Below are 21,988 nucleotides of genomic sequence, written 5' to 3'. Positions count from 1 at the left end.
ACCCCTCAGATAACACTCAGTAGCAGTCCACTCACAGACACCTGCACTGAATACTGATGCAACAACAGTACTCAACATACTCAGCACGTAACATACCCCTCAGATAACACTCAGTAGCAGTCCACTCACAGACACCTGCACTGAATATTGATGCAACAGCAGTACTCAACATACTCAGCACGTAACATACCCCTCAGATAACACTCAGTAGCAGTCCACTCACAGACACCTGCACTGAATACTGATGAAACAGCAGTACTCAACATACTCAGCACGTAACATACCCCTCAGATAACACTCAGTAGCAGTCCACTCACAGACACCTGCACTGAATACTGATGCAACAGCAGTATTCAACATACTCAGCACGTAACATACCCCTCAGATAACACTCAGTAGCAGTCCACTCACAGACACCTGCACTGAATACTGATGCAACAGCAGTACTCAACATACTCAGCACGTAACATACCCCTCAGATAACACTCAGTAGCAGTCCACTCACAGACACCTGCACTGAATACTGATGCAACATCAGTACTCAACATACTCAACACGTAACATACCCCTCAGATAACACTCAGTAGCAGTCCACTCACAGACACCTGCACTGAATACTGATGCAACAGCAGTACTCAACATACTCAGCACGTAACATACCCCTCAGATAACACTCAGTAGCAGTCCACTCACAGACACCTGCACTGAATACTGATGCAACAGCAGTACTCAACATACTCAGCACGTAACATACCCCTCAGATAACACTCAGTAGCAGTCCACTCACAGACATCTGCACTGAATACTGATGAAACAGCAGTACTCAACATACTCAGCACGTAACATACCCCTTAGATAACACTCAGTAGCAGTCCACTCACAGACACCTGCACTGAATACTGATGCAACAGCAGTACTCAACATACTCAGCATGTAACATACCCCTCAGATAACACTCAGTAGCAGTCCACTCACAGACACCTGCACTGAATACTGATGCAACAGCAGTACTCAACATACTCAGCACGTAACGTACCCCTCAGATAACACTCAGTAGCAGTCCACTCACAGACACCTGCACTGAATACTGATGCAACAGCAGTACTCAACATACTCAGCATGTAACATACCCCTCAGATAACACTCAGTAGCAGTCCACTCACAGACACCTGCACTGAATACTGATGCAACGGCAGTACTCACATACTCAACACTTAACATACCCCTCAGATAACACTCAGTAGCAGTCCACTCACAGACACCTGCACTGAATACTGATGCAATAGCAGTACTCAACATACCCAGCATGTAATATACTCCGCAGATAACACTCAGTAGCAGTCCATTCACAGACACCTGCATTGAATACTGATGCAACAGCAGTACTCAACATACTCAGCATGTAGCATACCCCTCAGATAACACTCAGTAGCAGTGGCAAACAGATGTGCATGCACTCCGATTGTCAATACAGGACTGTAGTGACCAATATACATGAAGATGTGTGACAAAGAGTCCATATACAGGTCAGATGAGTGAGCAAATGTTGCACAATTGTGCCATACAGATACACTCCTGCAATGACATATGCTTGTACTCCTATCTGGCCCATCGGGCAAATAGTAGCCATACAGCTGCACTATATAATAGCATGAATCTACAAACACTGGCATACCTACATGTCACTGGGGAGTATTACATAGAACACAGTATATAATGAACTGTTTTTGAGACACCAATTAAACCCTTGAAATAATTATTTAATGAGTCCACAAGGAAAGAGAAGCAAGCAATTATGGTGTCTGCCTACAAAGTCAGAATAAGTATTTAAGGCTTGTGACCTCGACTTTAACAGTAGGAAGAGCAATGGAAAAGGCATGAACATCAAGGGTCACAAAGTTCCTGCAGCACGGGGGTTTGTTCAGTGATTGTAAGACAGCATCAGAACAATATCAATAAATTGTGTGGCTCCATAAATACTGAAGTGTGCAGTAGTAATCTATGAACATGGACATTACTATGCTGTATTTCAGCAATACCATTGACTTGGTTCCAAACTGCAGGGTCCTTCGAACCAAAAGAAAATAGGCATGGGCAGGTAATTATGCAGCTGTAAATAGGGCTGCTAGTAAATAGTAAGTCTGTAGAAGAAAGCAGGTGACACATGGCTGCCTATTGAAAGATGTCACTCAAAATGCTGAGTACTGACAAGCCAAAAAAAAAAAATGAAAACATAGGAGAAGAGTGAATCTTGAAAATTGCTCTTCTCCTTAAAACTTCTTTTTATAGGGAAGTCAAGCCCCCCCCCCCCACACCCTCCATTTGGACGGCAAGCCCTTCATCCCCAAACTTATATATACCAACTCCGAGATCACCATACCTTGATGAAAAGGGAATATTCTAAGAATTGTCATCTCGGACGTAGTATATGTAAGTCTGTTCTTTAGGCCATTCAGCCTCAGTATTTTGGGACTTGATCTAGTGGGTCCTGACATTTCAAATGGTTACCGTGACAAGCTGACACATCATATCCCACAGGGGTCAGGCTTGGATCTAGTCCTATTTAATATGTTTGTTTTTGAACTCATACAAGAAATGGAAATTCCTATTTAATAGGTTTGTCTCTGAAATGGAAAATTGAATCAGTCACAGCTGATTACACCAAAGTAACTGGAATAGTTCCAGACAAGGGAGCAGTCATGGACGGTGAATTAGAGAGACTGAAGTTATAACCTAAAATAGCTGCTTCAGCCATTCAATCTGCATATCACTGCTCCTGGGAAATCAAGTGAGAGTTTACACACTTGCTGTGAAGCAGCAGACAACCATGAATCCAAAGAAGGACTTGGAGATTATTATTATTATGGAGGATATAAACCACAGATCTCAGTATGAGAGGGCTACATTAAATATAAATTAGATGCTAGGGGTTATATCCAGGTTATTGGCTTCCAGAGAGGGAAAATGGTTACTATTTTATATAGCTTGTTGGTAAGGTCATACTTAGAATACAGTGCGTATTTCTGCAAACCCTAGAAGGGGAACTAGATCACTCCACTGGAAAGGCACATCATTAGGTATCTGGGATGGTGGGGGAACAGATGGAGGATGTATGAAGAAAAGGTCAGGGAGTTTGACTTTTTCTTGTTAGAAAAAAACTAAGAGCTATGACATCAGTTTATGAAGCAATAAGGGAGAGGTGGAGTGGATTAGACCATATACAAAGGGCTGGACAGAAAGAAACTGGGCAGAAATATTGGTACAGAATTTAACTTAGGTAAGAGGAAATGCTACTCCACAGAGAGGATTGTAGAAAGGTAGAACCACCTGAATAAAATCTAATAGAAACTAAAAGAGCTGAGACAAATAAAAACTTGGAGTTCCTGGGTTAATATGATGAAAGATGGTGGAACACCAATTTAATGATGGCTACAACACTTGGCAGCCCCTACAGATTCTTATTCTTCATCCTTTGCCAGATTTTTTAGGTTTTGTTGTATATGCTGTGATGAACTATGTATGAGCATATATATCTGTTGATTTCAACAGGGCACACAAGGATGTGTATTGCTGAAGTACATGGAAATGTAGCTGTAGTAGTTGAAACCTGTCACAATGCACATAACATGACACATATTTGGGATTTGTGTGATACACTGATGTGATATGCAGAGCAATACACCATATGTTGCACACAGACAGCCATGTCATGGGCTAAATAGCATAATAGTACATGCACATGTGGACATACAGGGCACTGGTGACCTAGAAATACAACAAACTGTGCTACAGGATTTACTATACTGGTGGTATATAGGAAATGCAAGCAACATTACTTGTATAATGTGCTATTTACAATATGTTGTCCACATGTGAAATACAAGCAGTATTAATTGTATAATGTGCTATTTGCTTTATGTTGCCCGTTTGTACATTGTGTTTAATGCTTGACAGTCCCTGCTGGAGGTTGACCTCTATCACTATGTAAAGTGAGAGATATACACTGTGCATTCAGTGCATCATTAAATGCACTCTGGCAAGATATGACATACTTTATGTATCACTCACATTGCTGATACAAATAACTTTACACCTTTTGTGGAAGGTAATGAGCCTTGGAAAGCTAAACCATACTTTAGGTACATTCATCTTATCTATATTTATTATTTATTTTATTTATTTGCAGTTGTTTAACCAGGATAGTCCATTGGGCCTAATGAACCCATTTTCAATGGAGTCCTGGGGAGAAAAGCTCCTAAATACATGCTACACAAAGATTAATATACACACATAGATTGCATGAAGATTACAGAGGTAAACAAACTACACACACAGACTGCAGGTTCATTACAGAAGTAAACAGACTGATGAAAAGTATTTCAATCAAAGGAAATTATATCAAATTTTTTCCAGTTGGAATGAGGATAGGTAGTTAGATGGAGTAGGGTCAGGAGTTACTAGGTACTAGAGACAGGCAAGAATTTGTTATCTGGAATTTGAGAAAGGAAGGAGAAGTAGAGTGTTGGTCATGAGGGATGGGAGCAGGAGCATTCCCATGTGGAAGTTAGATGAGAGTGGAGTGATTTTTTTAAAGGATTGGAGGCTAGTAGTGGTACAAATGGAAAGAGTGTGACAGGAGGTATTGTCCTGGGGGTGGAGTGGTTATAAGGTTTTGATTATTAGATCTGAGAATTCTTTGTGTGTGGTGCATTTTAAAGGGAAGGCTGGAAGATGAGTTTATGGGCATAGGTGAGCTGAATGTAGAATAGGTAGTTTGGTAGTTCTAGCCAGTTTAGTTTGTGGAGAGATTCACAGTGATGTGTTGATGATTTGTTGCTAGTGGCAGAAGACAGTTTGGTTTTGAGAGATGATTGTAGATTTGTTAGAAGGGGCTCCATAGAGAAAAGAGAAATGTAGTAGAGAGAGTAAATTTGGTAGTTGAGGTGAGAAACCGATTTTGTTTTTGGTGGGTTTTTTATGTTTAGTAGTAGATGGGAGTTGAATTTAAGCCTGTTGTCGATTTGAACTCCTAGTAGTTTGATACCAGTTCAAGAGGTGTTGAATTTTGGCTGGTGATGGAGAATAAATTTTGATCAAGTTCTTGGTTTTGGAGGAGGTAAAATCATAAGTTTAGTTTTACTAGCATTGAGTGCAAGATGGTTGTCTTTCATCCATTGCTCTGTGGTAGAGAAGGCATCTTGAGTTAGTTTTAAAAGAGTTGGGATGGATGCACAGATGATTGTGGAATCATCTGCATATTGGATAACGCTAGTAAGAGGGATGGAGTGGTAAAAGTCATTAATGAAAATATTGAAGAGAAGGGGTCCTAGTATGGAACCTTGAGGGACACCTGTGGAGGTGTTGAGGAAGGAGGAGGTGGCCTTATTCCATTTGACTGCTTGTTGCCTAGAGATAGCTGGTAAACCATTTGAGGGAAGAGGGTGAGAGGTTTAGGTTATCTAGTTTAGTAAGAAGAAGGTTATGAGAGATAGTGTCGAATGCCTTAGAGAGATCGAGAAGGATGGTAGATACAGTGAAGCCAAGATCTCTAGCTTTATTCACAGTTTCAAGGAAGGAAAGGAGGGCAGTCATAGTGCTATGATGGGGTCTGAATCCATGTTGGGTAGGATCTTAGAAATGGGAGAGAGGATCCTTTGTGCAGGGAATGATATAAGCTTTTCCAGATTTGATTAGGATACTGATAGGGATAGTAGAAGTAGGAATAGGTTTAATGAAAAATGGTGTAGGAGGTGGATTATTATTTGAAGGAGGTGGGAGAGGAGAAGTGGTGGTAAGTGGTGGATTGTTATTTGAAGAAGAAGTGGAGGTAGGAGGTGGATTATTATTTGAAAAAGAAAAAAATGGAATTGGGTAGCTAGATCAGAGTCTTGTATGTTTATGGTCTGATGTGATAAGCGTGTCTTGTATTTATTGAGGTTAGATATAGATTTGTTTCTTTGGAACTGTGTCCAGGCTTTATCTCTAAGTTTTATTCTTTTAGTAATTAAGGGAGCATGATTGTTAAGGAGATGTAAGAAGGTAGTATTAAAGTGAGTTATAGCATCTAATATCATGTCCAGTACAGCTGTCAATGCACCCTGTCAGGGCACCACATGCATCATATACCTTCTTACCCTATATAAGCACCTACATCCAAGCTCACACAAAAGGCAATGAACCCTGCCAAAATATTGCATGTTTTACGTATCTCTTTACTCAGTTTAAGCATCTAACATTGAGCTCATTTAGCAACCAGTTCACCCTATCAAGACACCTTGCACTCTCACCTTCTCTGTGCAGATAATATCCCACTTGGCACAGTAGCAAATTCTCCAGTAACATTCTCCATGCATTCAGTAGATTAGTATACACTGCATTCTGCTGGGATTATGAACAAACTATAAACACACATGTGCAATACCACTGGGCACAGTAGTCAGAGAGCTAAACATTTGTACGTATCCTTACTCTTTTCCCATGTTCCTGAAGGTCAAGAAATTTTCAGTCCTCATTTCTGAATCTGTAATGAAAAGCACAGTGATTGCCAGAACATTCTGCATGGGCCTATGAAATCATTTCCAGACATATAGTACAGTACAGTTTGAGATGGTGCAGACTCATGCAGGTATCAGGACCATTCTTTACCATTCTGGGTGCCTTTAGTTCAGGTCAGACCTCATATGGTGACAGTAGTCCCCAAACAGCAGTGGCCAGTATTGTCCCACAGGATATGACCTAATAACACTCAGACAGAAACCCTTGACTCTTTCTCACCTAGGGGTTAATTTCCAAGTAACCTGCTATGGTGATTCTTCTCTTTCATCTGTTACTGATGATTTGTTGCTCACTGCTTTCTGCTTCAATTGCACAGACTTGCTCCACCTTGAAAATGCCTACAGCTCCATGTGCATGTGGTACTTGTAGAAACACATCAGCCACTGACTGTCTATCTCTCATTCATGCCTGTTGTGAAGCATATTGAAATATGTTACCACTTTACATCACTGCATGCATTTATCTTTAATTTACTTACCAGATTGCCTTACTGAGCCAAAGCTTGTTTTCAGAGAAGGCCCAGGGAAAAACAATTAATATCACAGCATACTATACAATTATGACAAAATAATATAAATTATATATACAAGCTTTTATTAAAAGACAAGTAACAGTAACAGATTATGAAACCAAACAATAATCCATGTCACCATGAAATAAATATCTACTTTAGCACACTTCATGAAAAAATCAGATTAAAACATTGAATAAAGATTAATGGACATAAAATAATTATGACTTTGGATCTCTATAATATCAGTGTAAGTATATTTGCTCTATAGAGGGTCCCTTAGATACAGAACCACAGTTACATGGCTCAGTACAGTGCTATAACTAAATCAAGTCATCAAATCCAGGGGACATGAAGTAAATGAATTATGCTGGATCATCCATTTCTCATTTATAAATCACCTTAATTCTAAATATCTGATAGAATTTATCAGTCCAATAACTTCACACATCGTTGGTGGTTGAGTTAACTTCCTTCTCCATGTACAAGCCTTTTTAGCTACTAACATCAATAAGTTTCATAAGGCAAGCTCTGACCTTGAAGTGCCCAGATAAGAACGTAGGCCATTAAGAAACAGGAGTTTCAAAAAGGTTATAGGGATATAAAAGACTGTGCCACAGACTAGGAACAATCCTCCCAAAATGTGAACCCAGTCTCCAATAGCTTGAGTCCCACATATTCAACATAGAGGGCCAGACAGTAGAAGAACATTGGGCAGCCTTCATGGGGTATAGAAAAATTTTGAACAAACATTGTTATCTAAAGAACTTAAATGAGCATAATTTAATATCATACCTGGGAATTTCCAGTGATATGGCAGAACACTACTACCAATCTCTCTCTCCCAAGAAATTCTGAACTCACTTACAACACCTTATTTCATAGAAATGAATATTTTATAAATATTACTGACTGTCTTCTTATTAAAGACCAGAATCCCCTACTAACATCCACTGGATTCATCATTGCTAATCCTGTGGAGAGACTAATGATAACTTCAGTTAATCAAAGTTTCCTCTGCATCATTTCCCTGGTCAAACCCAGTCTGTATTTCTCAAATCCTATAAGTGTCTGGTTAATAAATTTCTTTTCCCAGAAAAGAAGAGAATTAGTGCATTGAATATGCCTCAAGAACTGAATATCATTAAGATCCCAACAGTTAGCATCTAGAATGTAGTCAATTCTGGAAGAAAAATACATAGGGAGAGTATCCATTTAACTGGTTCTATTACTCAAGCTGAAATTTTGCAACTCAGAATATTATGGCAGCCTTGACAGCTGATATACTTCTCTAAAGCCATTCAGTTGTGATAGTATAATTTCCATCCAAATCCCCATAAAGTAGGGTGAGTACATGGTATGGAATAGTTTGTCAACCCACTTTCAAATACAGTTCCAAATTTGGGACTAAGCCACCTGTGCCTCCAGGAAGAGTTAAAATGTCCTATCTGATTCTCAGTCTTTTCCAAGCATGGTCCATTTTTGGATCATATGAGATACCTGATTGAAATCATTAGGAGGAGACAGACTGGTAGACCTTGAGCACAGTACACTACTAATGGAGGAATAAACTAATTTACTGCAAGCATCTTTTGGAGAATATCCAAGCAGATACCTTCTCATATTATTATAAAGTCCACTTTCCTCCTTATCTCTTCAAAAGTTAGCTCTGCTGCTACTGATAAGGTGGTACCCAACTTAAATCCTAAATATGTTACAGAACCAGCTCACACTAGGGAAGGAAACTTATAAGCAAGACATTCATAGGGTGGGAGTTATTAATGCATAAGGGGTTAGTTTTATCTTTATTAGTTTTATATCTTGAACGTTTACTAAAATGATCAAACTCTTGAAAAAACACTTCTAAGCCTTCCTCTGGGTTGGTAAGAGATGACAATAAATCATCTGCATATAATGAAACAATCTTTATTATTGTACTTCTAGTATATCCTTGAAATGGTGCCTATCTAAGTCACCCAGCCAAAGGTTCCAAGTATAGTGTAAAAAATAGTGAGGGAAGGGTAGCCTTGCCAGGTACCTCTAGAGATCTTAGTAAATCTGAAGCTTGGAAGGATAGTAAGCCTATATTGTCCAAACCAACAAGCTGAAAGAGGTACCGAGCAGCTAGTAACCAAATAACAAAATCATTAGTAGGTATTCCAGTCGTGGTAAAATTCTTCCTTGTTATTAAATGCTTCTATGGTGATAGAAATACATGATTCACCATTCTGTCTTAAAATCTTACTCTTTATTAATTCAGGTAGGTGAGTACAATTCTGTTACACTGAGGAATCAAGGTTGCAAGTTTACTAAGCTGATATCTATTACAATAAGGGTGTTTGCAAAGTATCCCTAATAACAATGTAGAACAGTGAGTAAACATGTCAAATGGCCAACCAAATTTATGAAAATTTACAGAAAAATCTGGCAAGGCTAGAATTTTCACTGTGTGATTCCTTAAAAGTCCTTGAATTAGATGCTCATGGGAAATATACAAATGAACCATTTAAGGCCATCCCGTGCTTAAGATTTCACATACAATAAACCAAATCAATATATGCTTTCGCTATCAAGCAGGAATGCTCCAATAGTATAGTTTAAAAAATATATAAAGTATATAAAATATATATAAAGATGTAAGACCAGCTAATGTTGAGACCAAAAACTTTAGAAAAGAGACATAAAAAAGCCATCATATGTCTTGACACTGTGCTTTCACCAATGGGACTTCATTGGACCTACCTTTGAAAAATGGAACAAGTCCAGTATACCAACACCAAACCACAACAAAATGGCAATGGTCCTCACTTTTTCTACAGATTTCCAGAGAATTAGAAACATCAAGGATAACTGGACCATAATCAGCAGCAACTCTACTATTGGCACTATACTATCATCAACCCCGAAATTCAGTGTCCATAGAAACAAGAAACTGAGAACATACATCGAATCCACCAGTAAACTCAATGATCCACTCCCCAGGAATAAACCAGGTACCTACCCATGTCACAGCCTTAAATCTGGATACTGCAAACTCCTAAGCAACATGGACAGATTTACTTGCCCAAACACAGGTAAGACTTTTCTCAGTAAATTCTGGGGTGGTTGTCAGAGCAAATGTGTTGTTTATATGCAAACTGTTACAACTGAATGCATTTTACATTGGTAAGACACTTAAACTTAAGACTAGGATGGCACAACAGCTGCGTGAGCTAAAATACAACAACATTAACAATGCTCTTGCTAAGCACAACCTAGGAAAAGGACACAACAAGTTCCGATTTCATATCCTGGATATGACGGAGAAAAAGGAACTTCAAGGCCCCACCAACGACATCCTTGAGAAGCACAAACTTGAATGGCAAATACACCTACTGGCTAATCGGCTTCCTGGACGTAACACCCATATCTCCATAAAATGTGTTTTGAACCTAAGAAGAATTAACCGACAAGCCTACTACTGACCCCTGAAAGAAAAGCTCAAGAATTTAGCTTGATTTCGTAATAATGTTCTGTTATGCTCAGATTAATAATCTTCATAATGTCTTCTTGATACTAGCATCATACAGTCATTATATTTATAACTCAATTTGGTTAGGCCTCAATTTGGTGTTGGTATACTGAACTTCTTCCATTTTTCAAAGGTAGGTATAATAAAGTCCCATTGGCGAAAGCGCAGTGTCAAGACACATGAGGGCTTTTTATATCTCTTTCCTAAAGTTTTTGGTCTCAGCATTAGCTGGTCTTACATCTTATATATATTTCATATACTTTATATATTTTTAAGCTATACTATTGGAGCATTCCTGCTTGATACTGAGATTTTGTTGATTCACCGATGTGGATAGCTTAGCAAGCAAGAGATTTAGGGTATACACAAGGCCACTATTCGAGTGGTCCACCTAGTGAATTTTGGTTTAAGTACCTCTAGAGATCCCAAAAGAATCTTATTTTTTATTTATCCTTTGGTAACCAGGAAAATCTGACTGAGCCAATGGCCCATTTTCAGTGGAAGCCAGGAGAAAAAGCTTCACAGCAGATTCAAAAACATTTAAATATTAGTTAATGAGTAATGACATACAAGGGGAGAAAGGCCCAGCAACAGATTAAATATTTTAGAATGAGCTGATTAGTAATTATATACGAGATGAGAAAAGCTCAATGTTCTATGCTGGGACTTCTCTTGTTTGGCATCTACTTTTTTAAGTAAAAGCTAATACCAAAGGGCTCTGGCTGACTATGTTTTCAGATGACTGCAAGCTAGGAGCAGTCATTGAATCCCCATATGGCTTAGCTATCCTACAGGAAGGTTTGTCCCAAATAAATAACTGGTGCCAAATCATGGAAGGAAACTAAATGTCAAAAATGCATTACTGTATTCCTTAGAAAGTCATCTACCCCAGGGAAATAGTCCATTGACAATATACCCCTAAGAGTTGACCCAGTTGTTTCTGATTTGGGAACTTATGTAGACAGTGACTTAACTTTTATTTTTTTATTTATTGACATTTGATTACAGGGAAAGTATGACTAGGTAGAAGCCCATTTTCAGTGGAGGCCCGGGGAGAATAGCTCCAAATTATTACAAAACATTTTAAGAACAATCATTTTACAGTCTTCAGAAATAAAACAAAAACAAATTAGTGATAACATAAAAACATTTGGTTAAGAATTGATATAAGTTATATGACAATCATTTAATATTTATAGAAATTTTAGACAGTTTGTAGACAAATTAAAGGTAAGTTAGTCTAACACAAACCAACCTTTGTCCAAGATATGTCTATTGCTGTAAGAAAGTCCTTCTATATTGCACAGCTTATAAACAAAGGGATTGTGTCTAGATCTAGTGTTGTCATTGTCCCCCTTTACTTAGTCTTCATTAGGCCAGTTACTGAATATAATGCCTCCTTTGGCAGGTATCTGTCCAGATACATGCACCAACTAGAATGCCCACAGAGATACCTCTCTAAAAGGATACAAGGCCTAAACAACATGTTCTACATGGACTGACTTAAAGTACTGTCGCTATATTTGGCATCCTACAGACTACTAAGAGGTGACTTGTGTCTGGCATACAAGACATCCTCCAACCCATTACTGCTGGATTTACTGCACATCAGCAAGTCAAATAGCATCAGAAATATGTGGTCTAGGGATCTAAACCTTTTGTGCAAGATCAACAGAATAGTTTGAAGGAACAGGTGTATCTTGCAGGGGATACAGCTGCTGTGGAACAGACTCACCATCCACAAAAATCAAATTTCATTCCTGCCCGTATTCAAGTGCAACTGATATCTATGGATGGTAAACAGAAAATTTACCCAGGACTGCTCCCTGCACTAATAATTGTCAGAGGCAGCAACTAAATGCTTTATCCTAGGCATAGGTCCCCTCAAATTATAGGTTCATAGGTTGGTACTGGGCTATCTGCCCGAAGGCATATATTAGCCCAGCCATGTTGTGCGGTATTCACCGCCCCTTTAGTAGTTCCCTAGACCCTTGTATTAGCAGCTAGTACCCTTGGCCCCTATGATCAGATGGGTCACATAAAAGGATTTTCTAACCACTTTGGCAACATGGTTATCAAAGGAAAGCTGACTATCTACTTGGGTCCCTAGATCCCTTATTTCTTCTTCAGATTTCAGGGGATCACCTCCTATGTTGTAGTTTGCGGGTACTCTGTTTTTTCCAAAGGGGATTACTACGCATTTTTTTGCATTTAGCTTGAGACCATGGCTTTGACACCATGCATCAGTCTCATTTAGGCCTTTCTGGAGGCTCTCCATGTCGGCCGGAGACTCTATTATAGCATCCAGTTTGCAGTCGTCCGCAAACTTAGTCAGCCACAGCCCTTCCATGCTTGCCTGTACTTCTGAGAAGTATATGCCAAACAGGAGGGGCCCCAGGACATTAGAAGTAATATATAATTAATGAAAATGGGATGGGTAAGGCCAGTCTATAGCCAAATGTGATAGCTTATATCAAGCACAAAAAAGGATTGGCTAGGCTTAAAATGGCCTGCAAGAGCATTTAGCCTAGTACTTAGTTGGGAAAAAGGCTCCATAGACATACAGTAAACATTTTAAAGAATAGTTGATAAGTAGTTATATACAAGAGGAGAAAAGCCCCACAGCAGATAAGACTCTTTACTATAGATTGGGGTATACCTTATATACAAGGGATAGGAGAGCCTATAACAGACTGAAATACATTTACAGAATATTGCTAGGAGAAATTATGACCATGAATACAATATGTATTGCAAGTAGCAAGACACTTTGCAGAAGTGGGTAGCCTATTCAAGTAAAGTGATATACAGTTATTCAAAATATCGACTATTTACTAATCTATGGAGGTGAGACATTATAGAGTATTTTGGTGTCAAAACAGACAGAATAATAGAGTGACTGGGGGGATTAAGGCCAGGGGGAGAGAGAGATGATTAGTATTGGAGATATGAGAATGTTATAGAAGGACACTGAGAGGAAATAAATAGTAGTAAGCGCCAGCTACTAGGATGAACATGTAGAAGAGCATACATGAGTAGTATGGAGAGTCATGACTCAGTTATAATTCTAGCCGGGACACCTGATAAATGCTACTTAAAAGACTAAACACCTTCTCTGGAAACCCAAAACTATTGACAATGCTGAATAAAAAACTCCTGCTTACCTCATTAAACACCTTTTTAGCATTGCAGCTAAGCAGGACCAATGTCTTATTTCTGTGATTACCATCTTCAATTAATAATTCTACTACAATCAAATTATCAAAGGTGGATCTGCCTTGTATGTATCCCATTTGACTCAGATAAACCAAAGTTGGAAATATTTTATCTATATATTTTCACAGAATAGTAGCAAAAATTTTGCAATCATAGTTCAGTGTTGATATAGGGAAAATGAGGAGACTTTTAAAGGATACTCACAGGCTTTGGGAATACAAAAATAATGGTATGCCTTAAAGATAAAGGTAGCAGGCTGCAATCCAGTATATTATTAAACACTGCAACTTTGAAAGGGAAGAAAAAAATCCTTAAACAACTTATACATTTCTACAAGTATCCCACCCAATCCAGGGGGTCTTACCTTTAGTAGAGACATTTAAAGTGAATTCCACCTCCTTCATATTAATAGGGGTAATCAAATCCCCTATTTCATCCAGAGTGAGTCTAGGGATCTGCAGAGTGGAGAGGTATTCATCTACAGTTGCAGGATCAGTGGGAAGAGATTCATCTATGTAAAGGATGGAGAAGTATGCCACAAAACTTTCTAAAATCTTATCAAGAGGTTTAAAGAGGGTCCCCAAAGTTGTGTCTTGGGCCTTTGCTATCAGTTTGACTGGGCTCAGATTCTCAATGCAAGATGTTTTAAATTTGCAGGAAATTAAAAACAAAATCTAACATTTAGACCTTTTCTATGTGATCTAATTTATTGTCCAACACTCCAGCTATTAAACTTTTAAGTTCTATGACTTTAGCTTCCATTTCTGGAATACCTCTCACCAGGTATCTCTGCAGCCCTGGTTGATAATTTGAAACTTGGAGTGTGCCCTCTGTACAACTATTTCCCATTTTTTCAAGACATGACTTACACATTTGTTATTTTAGTTATTTCTAGAAATGAGCTGGACTCATATCCTTATCTCTTTGCCCTTTGACATGGGTTTCAACAAGCCCGGACATTTCTCCAGTAAAACATTCTCCTTTCCAAAAAAAAAAAAAAAAAAAGGTTAACTCTTTGATATCTAGCATATCTGATAGGCTCTAATCCTCAACTCACTATCAGTGGGCAATGGTCTGAGAGAACCATGGGAGCCTATTCCAGGCTCTGAACCATATAATTATGTTTTTTTTTTATATCAGTATTTTATCATGTCTTGGGGAAATTGAGAGGAGAAACATGTGAAAAGGTATGTGGAGAATCAACAATTTTGTGAACATCTTCCAAACTCATGACTTTTGAATTCTTATAAATTTGCCTAAGGCTGGCACTCTCTGTACATAGGGACCTGACTTAACTTCTCCTAGTGAAAAGATTGTGTTCCAGTTTCCAGCCCACAGAACTAACCCCTCTTGAAGTATCTAAGGTATGTCTCGATTCCATCTGCTCTAGTACCAGGTGAAAAATAAGGTATAATATAGTTAAATGAAGCATTTCAAGATGCCCCTTTATTACAACATATCACATTCTTTAGCATTACAAACTCCATCAATTGAAAGGAACCATTTTGGCACAGTCAGGAGAGTACTCTTCTCTGCCTGCAGCCCATGTATAAGGGGGAGGTTAACAGAGAATGCCCTCATTTGCCCTGGCTAATGATAGTCCTCAGGGAATTACATGTATTTCCTGTAATAATATTGCATTAAGTTTCCAATATTGAAGGTATACAGTAACTCTGGCCCTCTTTGCTGGATTCTTCAGGCCATTTATAATCCACAACAGAATCCATTTCACCAGGCTGATATGGTGTTAACAAGAAAACCCTGTCACCTTCTTATTGCCTGTATATAACACAATCTGACACTCTTTATCGGTTACCTTTTCAAACATTCAAGCCCAACAGGTGAGTATTTCTCACTTAGGTCTGTTAAGAGCAGCATAAAATTTAATTGTGAAAAAGACAACCTTTTGGTGTACTGTACATAGAACCAACTATACATGAACACTTACAGCATCATTAAAGAGATAAAGCAAAAATACAAATGAAGCTTTGCATTACAAAAATGATATACAAGCTTTATAGCCTAGCATTGCTCTCTGAGAGGAGTCATGAAGCTTCTACTAAAAAATAAAGAGAAGATGGATGCACACTGCCAAATGGCTGAGGATATGAGAATAACATTCCAAATGCTCAAAATAAAATTCATCTATTTTTTTTTCTTCCCCTTATCCCTTACATTACATATCCATTACTTGTCAGGTTCCTGAAAGGTCTTTTACAAGAGAAAGCATTAGCTGTCTCAATTAATGTGTAAAATACATCCAAAAATAAGACCCTAGAATGAGTATAAAGTGTCATATAGTGTGTGCACATGAATTAGTTTTGCATTTCCAATGCAAAAAATCTCTATGTATTCTCTTTATGGTACAAGTTATAGATTTAGTGTGGTTTGGGAATGAACACCTAACAAGAAATCTACTAACTGATTTACTCAAACATTGGAATTAACTCCCAGTGCAAAACAGATGAGTCATTATAAAAAAGCAGAATTTATTAATGTGATTATCCTGGAGCCAAGTAGCACCTCTAAAAGACATATGGCTAACTACACAAAATTAACTTAATCACCTTTAGTAGATAAGATCCTTCACTGGCAGATGCTATTGGGTTTGTTCACAGGTCCACTTATTTTCTGCAATTTTTTTTCTAAAAGGGGGAAAGGAACAAAAATGTCTCTTCTAGAATCAGAGACTGGCAAGAACTGTGAGATTTTAGAACTTGACCCTATTTCACAGCTGAGGTGCAGGAAAAGGATTGCTCTAACCTTTTTATTACCTCTTCTGCAGTAGTAATCATTACTGCCCCACCCTGATAAATAAACTCTCAGCTAGGCAGTGAAGAGGGGCTTACAGCTCCACTGAACTCTTCTATAAATCCTAATGTCTGGCTCAAATGTTTCTCATTTTAGACTGTGTGCAGAGAAGACATGGTCACAGAACATACGAGAATCCTCAATGTTTATTATTTTGCCTGCAGACCATAAAGAGGACAACACACTGTCATTGAAAAAGTAGGACTCAAAGCAAACTAGGACCAGGTGAGGCATCCAAAAGATGCAGCTGTTGTGATACAGTCAGTAAGCTCACTCATGCCAAACTTCCTTGAGTTGTAATCTGAGCTCCCATGTATTTCACACAATCTAAACCTTCTTCTTGCTCAAGAATACCTCTGAAGCAAAGATTTCTCATTTGGCCTCTGTCCTCCAGCTCAATTAACTTAATTTCTATTTGCTCAATTCAGGCTTCTATTGTACCAATCAGATGTTTCATATTTCTGAGCAATGCATCCACTAAAACTACCCAATCAGAATGAAGTGAAAGGGCTGATGCAATGTCTGGTAAGTTACCATCAACTTTCTCCATGTAGGAGGGAAAAATGAAATTATAGCTACCCAATCAGAAAGAAGTGAAAGGGCTGATGCAATGTCTGGTAAGTTACCATCAACTTTCTCCATGTAGGAGGGAGACATGAAATTATTTTTTGTAGTTCCTACATTATTTGTTGCATATTAACTATGGATTGCTTGGTCTCCATAAATGACAGTCAGTCCTGAGAGTGTCTATTGGTAAACTCATTTTGTGTTGGCAGGCTTTCCTTTTGGACTGGTAATTGAGAAACAGACTCACCTCTGCTTTTTCCCCATTTACAGCATTAACTTATCAGTCCAGTTTATGACAGCTAACTAAAGTAAATCCAGTTATCTTACAGTAAACTAACCTTGTTAAATAGTCTAGAAGGAGAGAACTAAGTATCGGAAAAATACTACCCTGCCCCATCTGAACTGGAAGTCAAACTTGACTTTTATTTTGGTAAGATATTCTGGTGGCAATCAGATTGTGTGTGTGTGTGTGTGTGTGTGTGTGTGTGTGTGTGTGTGTGTGTGTGTGTGTGTGTGTGTGTGTGTGTGTGTATGTGTGTGTGTGTGTGTGTGTGTGTGTGTGTGTGTGTGTGTGTGTGTGTGTGTGTGTGTGTGTGTGTGTTGGGGGGGTGCAGACATTACACTTGGCTATGCAAATGTGTTTTAAATACATTTGATATATTCATCATTAATTGTCGTTATAGCTGCTCAAGTTTGCAAGAGATATTGTCAACCACCCCTAAAAAGAAAAACAAATGTAAGCTATGATGGCAGTCATCCCTAATACTCACTAGTGGAATTTCTCCTCTTTGGCACTGGTGTTGCGGGTCATCATCTCCTGAAATAGACATTAAGGTAATTAAATATTTATACAGATTTCAATCTCTCAGAGAAAATGTTATCAGTTTGTCTAGCTCTGTGGTATGCAAGGATAAAGCCCTTAATATGGCCCAATTGCCATATCTTCCTAACACTTTTACCTGAATTTTGTTGAGACGGTTTATTCTGTTTTTTTGCCAAAATTGAATGAGGAGATAAAAAAATTCCTTTGACAATTTGATAAAGGAGAGCTGAAAAATCTTAGAGATTCAATGGATCAGCTTGCACCTTTCATCACACTTTTTGATCACGTCTGCAGCAGAGAGGCCAAACACTAAATGTCTATCCAAGGGAGAATTTAAAACCTCATTTTTAACATCACCTAGAAGGTTCTGAGAATGCAGCCATACAAACTTTCTTAAAACAGTAGCAGTGGCCATAGCCCTGGAAGGAGTATCAATAGAATCATATGCATACTGCAAACAATGAGTAGTGACCTGTGCAACAAAAGAAACTAAGTTATTTAAAGCAGATTTTTCCTCAGGAAAAGAAACTGCTTCTCATACTTTCACAATTTGTCAGAACAAATTTTAACATATGAGACTGACAGCTCAAAATTCTAAACATTGAAGCTGTATACATATCAATAATTTCCCTATCCTTATCTGAAAAATGGGATTGGAATTAACTAATAACGTAGCAGCAGTGGGATCAACTAAAGATATAACTGCTAGGGTAGGTTTGGGAATAGTGAACACAATTTAAAATACTGAGAAACTTCATTCAGCCTATCTGCCATTTTAGGGACAGCTGGCTGACTATCAGGAAAATTGTAAGCAGTAACATACACATCCTTTAAAGCTGACAGAACAGGAAGAACTGGTGTAGGTTTTGAAAAATCCTTCTGTACCAACTCAGTATTTTTTGAGGGACTGAAAAACCTCAGTGTTTTCCCTCTGAAAACACTGGCACATTCTAGGAATAGTCTCAGAGAAAGAGAAAATGGTGCCTCTTTCCCGGGGAACAAATAACAATTGCCAGTAAACATCATCAGTCCACAAAAGTTACATTTTTGACAGAAAAAATCACAGTGAAAAGCACTTTAAAATACTATGCCAACATGGCAAAAGAAAAATAAACAAATTTCTCAACAGAAAAATTATTTCAGCTACTTTACACTACTTTTAAACTGACAGGAACAAATGAGTACTTTTTTCCCATGACTGGTGCCAGAAACATGGCCTCAAGCTGAATACCAAAAAATCTGTCATCATCCCTTTGGGGAGAGTGACATCCCCACAAATGATCACATTAATAACAATGTCCTAAGCATGCAGTCAGTCGTGAGGGATTTGGGCACCCAGGTTAATACCAACCTGACTTTTGACCACTATGTTGCTTCCGTTGTATGGAAAGCCTTCTACATGGCCCACCTCATAAGTAAGGGTATCTCATCTAGGGACAAGGAGGTCATAACATCCTGTATTCTTCCATTATAAGACCCATTATTGAGTACAATGCCCCTTTTGGCATGTACCTCGCAAAGCACATGCAGCAGCTGGAGAGACCACAGACATTCCCCACCAGAAAAATCCAGGGTCTCAAACATTTACCATACACAGATAGGCTAAAAGCCCAATACCTCTACTCAGTTTCATACAGACTCCTCAGAGGTGACCTCTGTCTGGCATACAACACGATCACAGACCCCTCCTTGATGGGACTGTTGCATATCCGCAAGTCAATCTCCACTTGAGTAACCCACATGCGTGGCCTCAACCTGGTCTGTGACATCAACAGGACTTGGTGGAACAGATTTCTATCCCAGAGACCCCCCCATCTGTGGAATAGACTCCCTCTCCACATCAAGCAGCGTACCTCTTTAGCCCTTTTTATGTGCAACCTGCATAACTGGATGGGAAACAGAAAATGCACCCCTGGTATTCCACCCATGTCCCTGCTGGACAGGGGCATTGAGTGTTGACTTGTCTAAACATGGGCTAAATTCTTGGCTAGGCTTATAAAGCCCTCAGGGCCAATAGCCTAGTAACCTCCTATGATCCTATGATCCTATGATTTAAATGTGCATTACAGTTTTTCGATAGTCCATTAAAACAAAACACTCCTAGCTTTAAAATAACTTTCCTGAAGAGGAAATAATAAAATATCAACAAAATTAAGAAAATTGTAGTTTTTTTCCCCAAAGGATACATACATGCCTATCAAAGGAAAGCACAAGCTGACCACTGAGCCTCAAAAGCCTCAGAGAAGCCTTCTCTTAGGTGACAGTAAAGCTCTGAAGGGCTTTGCACCCAGTCGTGTCTCTTAGCTCAGCTTGAGCTGCTTGACGGTTTAGCTGCATGGAATGTACTCTGAAGCTTTGGAAGCTGTCTGCCTGTTACAACCTTGGCAGGATATAAACCCATAGCTAAGGCTACTGCAGCACTGATCAATATGATGACCATAAGATTGGATTGTATTGACAGACTCCATAATTTGACTGCATTTTTAATAGTAAGGCTAACGTTCTTATCTAAAGTTAGGGGCTCATTATCTAGTACCTCAAACTATTTGACAGATAGGACTTGTACAGGGAAAACCACCAACAGAGAAAATGTACAATTTCACTAACTCTGACAATTTATACTTATGACTAAAAAAAGAATATGATGGATATGTGCTTGTCATATCAGCTGAACTGTAAGAAGACCCTCTTCAGAAGGTACCCATTGGTATTTACTTATTCTAATTTTGCTTTCTCAGGACAATTCTGTAAATTTCTGGCTGTCATGTTCAGGGCATATGTGCCTATTGCCTATATATATATATATATATATATATATATATATATATATATATATAGTAAGATTGTATGTGCTGCACTTGGAGTTAACCAGTCCCTCCAGTTTTACTTCTACCACTGTGCACTGAATGATTACTAATGAAAGATATACATAAATATGAGTCCAAAATAAAATACTTCCCTGAATTAATGAAAAATCCATTGATGTGAAAAAGAGAGGCAATGGAAAAGCCCAATAACAGAGGGAGGGGAATAATCATCCATACCATGGGGCTTTCTTGGAGACAGATTAATATCAGTTAATCTGTCTGGCAGTTGATTTAAAGCATTAGGAAACTGTCTTTTGTGAACTAGTGGGGCAAAGTTTGATCTCTTCAGCCTCTGTTGCTTAACTGTATGACTCTAAACAAGTCACTTAACCAGACACCGCTCTGGGCTTAGTCTGAAAAAGATCTATGGAGATCAGTGCTCTACCCTAGAAAACAAATATAAATAAATAAATAATATGATGAATGTGTATCTACTATATCTGAATTCAAAGGATTTCTGTGGTGAGTAAATGCTAAGAAGAAGTCCAGTCAAAAGAAAGGAACCTTATCTGGACTGGAGATTGATGAAGGCCAAAAAAGTAAGGATCAAAAGGCCAAGACCTGGAAGCGCTGAGGTGCCAGAGGAGACATGAATCTTAGAATCATGGTCCAAGCAGTTATACTTGGAAAACATGCAAACAGAAGACCAAGTAGCTATGGTACAAATGGGCAAACTGGACACATTCTTGAAGTATGTACTGGATGCAGCCACACTCCTTGTGGGATACCTTTGAAAACACCTTTTTTCAAATAGTTATTATCTGCTTGGTCAAAAAAGTAAATACTGTAAGCAACCATCTAGAAAGGGTTTGTCAAATCACAACTAGACCTTCTTCACTTGGACCAAACAACTTGTCACACTTCCTGAACTCAGGAAGAGTCATCAGAATCTGAGCTGGCAGTGTACATCAAAGGTGTGAAGGGCTCTTTCTGCCCTTGATTCTTCCAAAAGAAAGAATATTGAAAATGATTGGACTGATTAGTGGGCAATTCTGAGACCAGCAAAGAGTCTCCAGATCCTTGTTAGAAACAAAACAGTGCTGTGTACAAATAAGGCCATGCAATACATCCTATAGGAAAAAGTAATGGCCACCAAGAAAAAAGTCTTCAAGAAAATAAATATGAGA

The sequence above is a fragment of the Protopterus annectens genome, chromosome 13.part0, assembly GCF_019279795.1.
Source record: "Protopterus annectens isolate FY-2018-M chromosome 13.part0, PAN1.0, whole genome shotgun sequence".
NCBI lineage: Eukaryota > Metazoa > Chordata > Ceratodontiformes > Protopteridae > Protopterus > Protopterus annectens.
The sequence above is the reverse complement of the archived record's forward strand: the minus strand, read 5'-3'. Positions refer to the sequence as shown.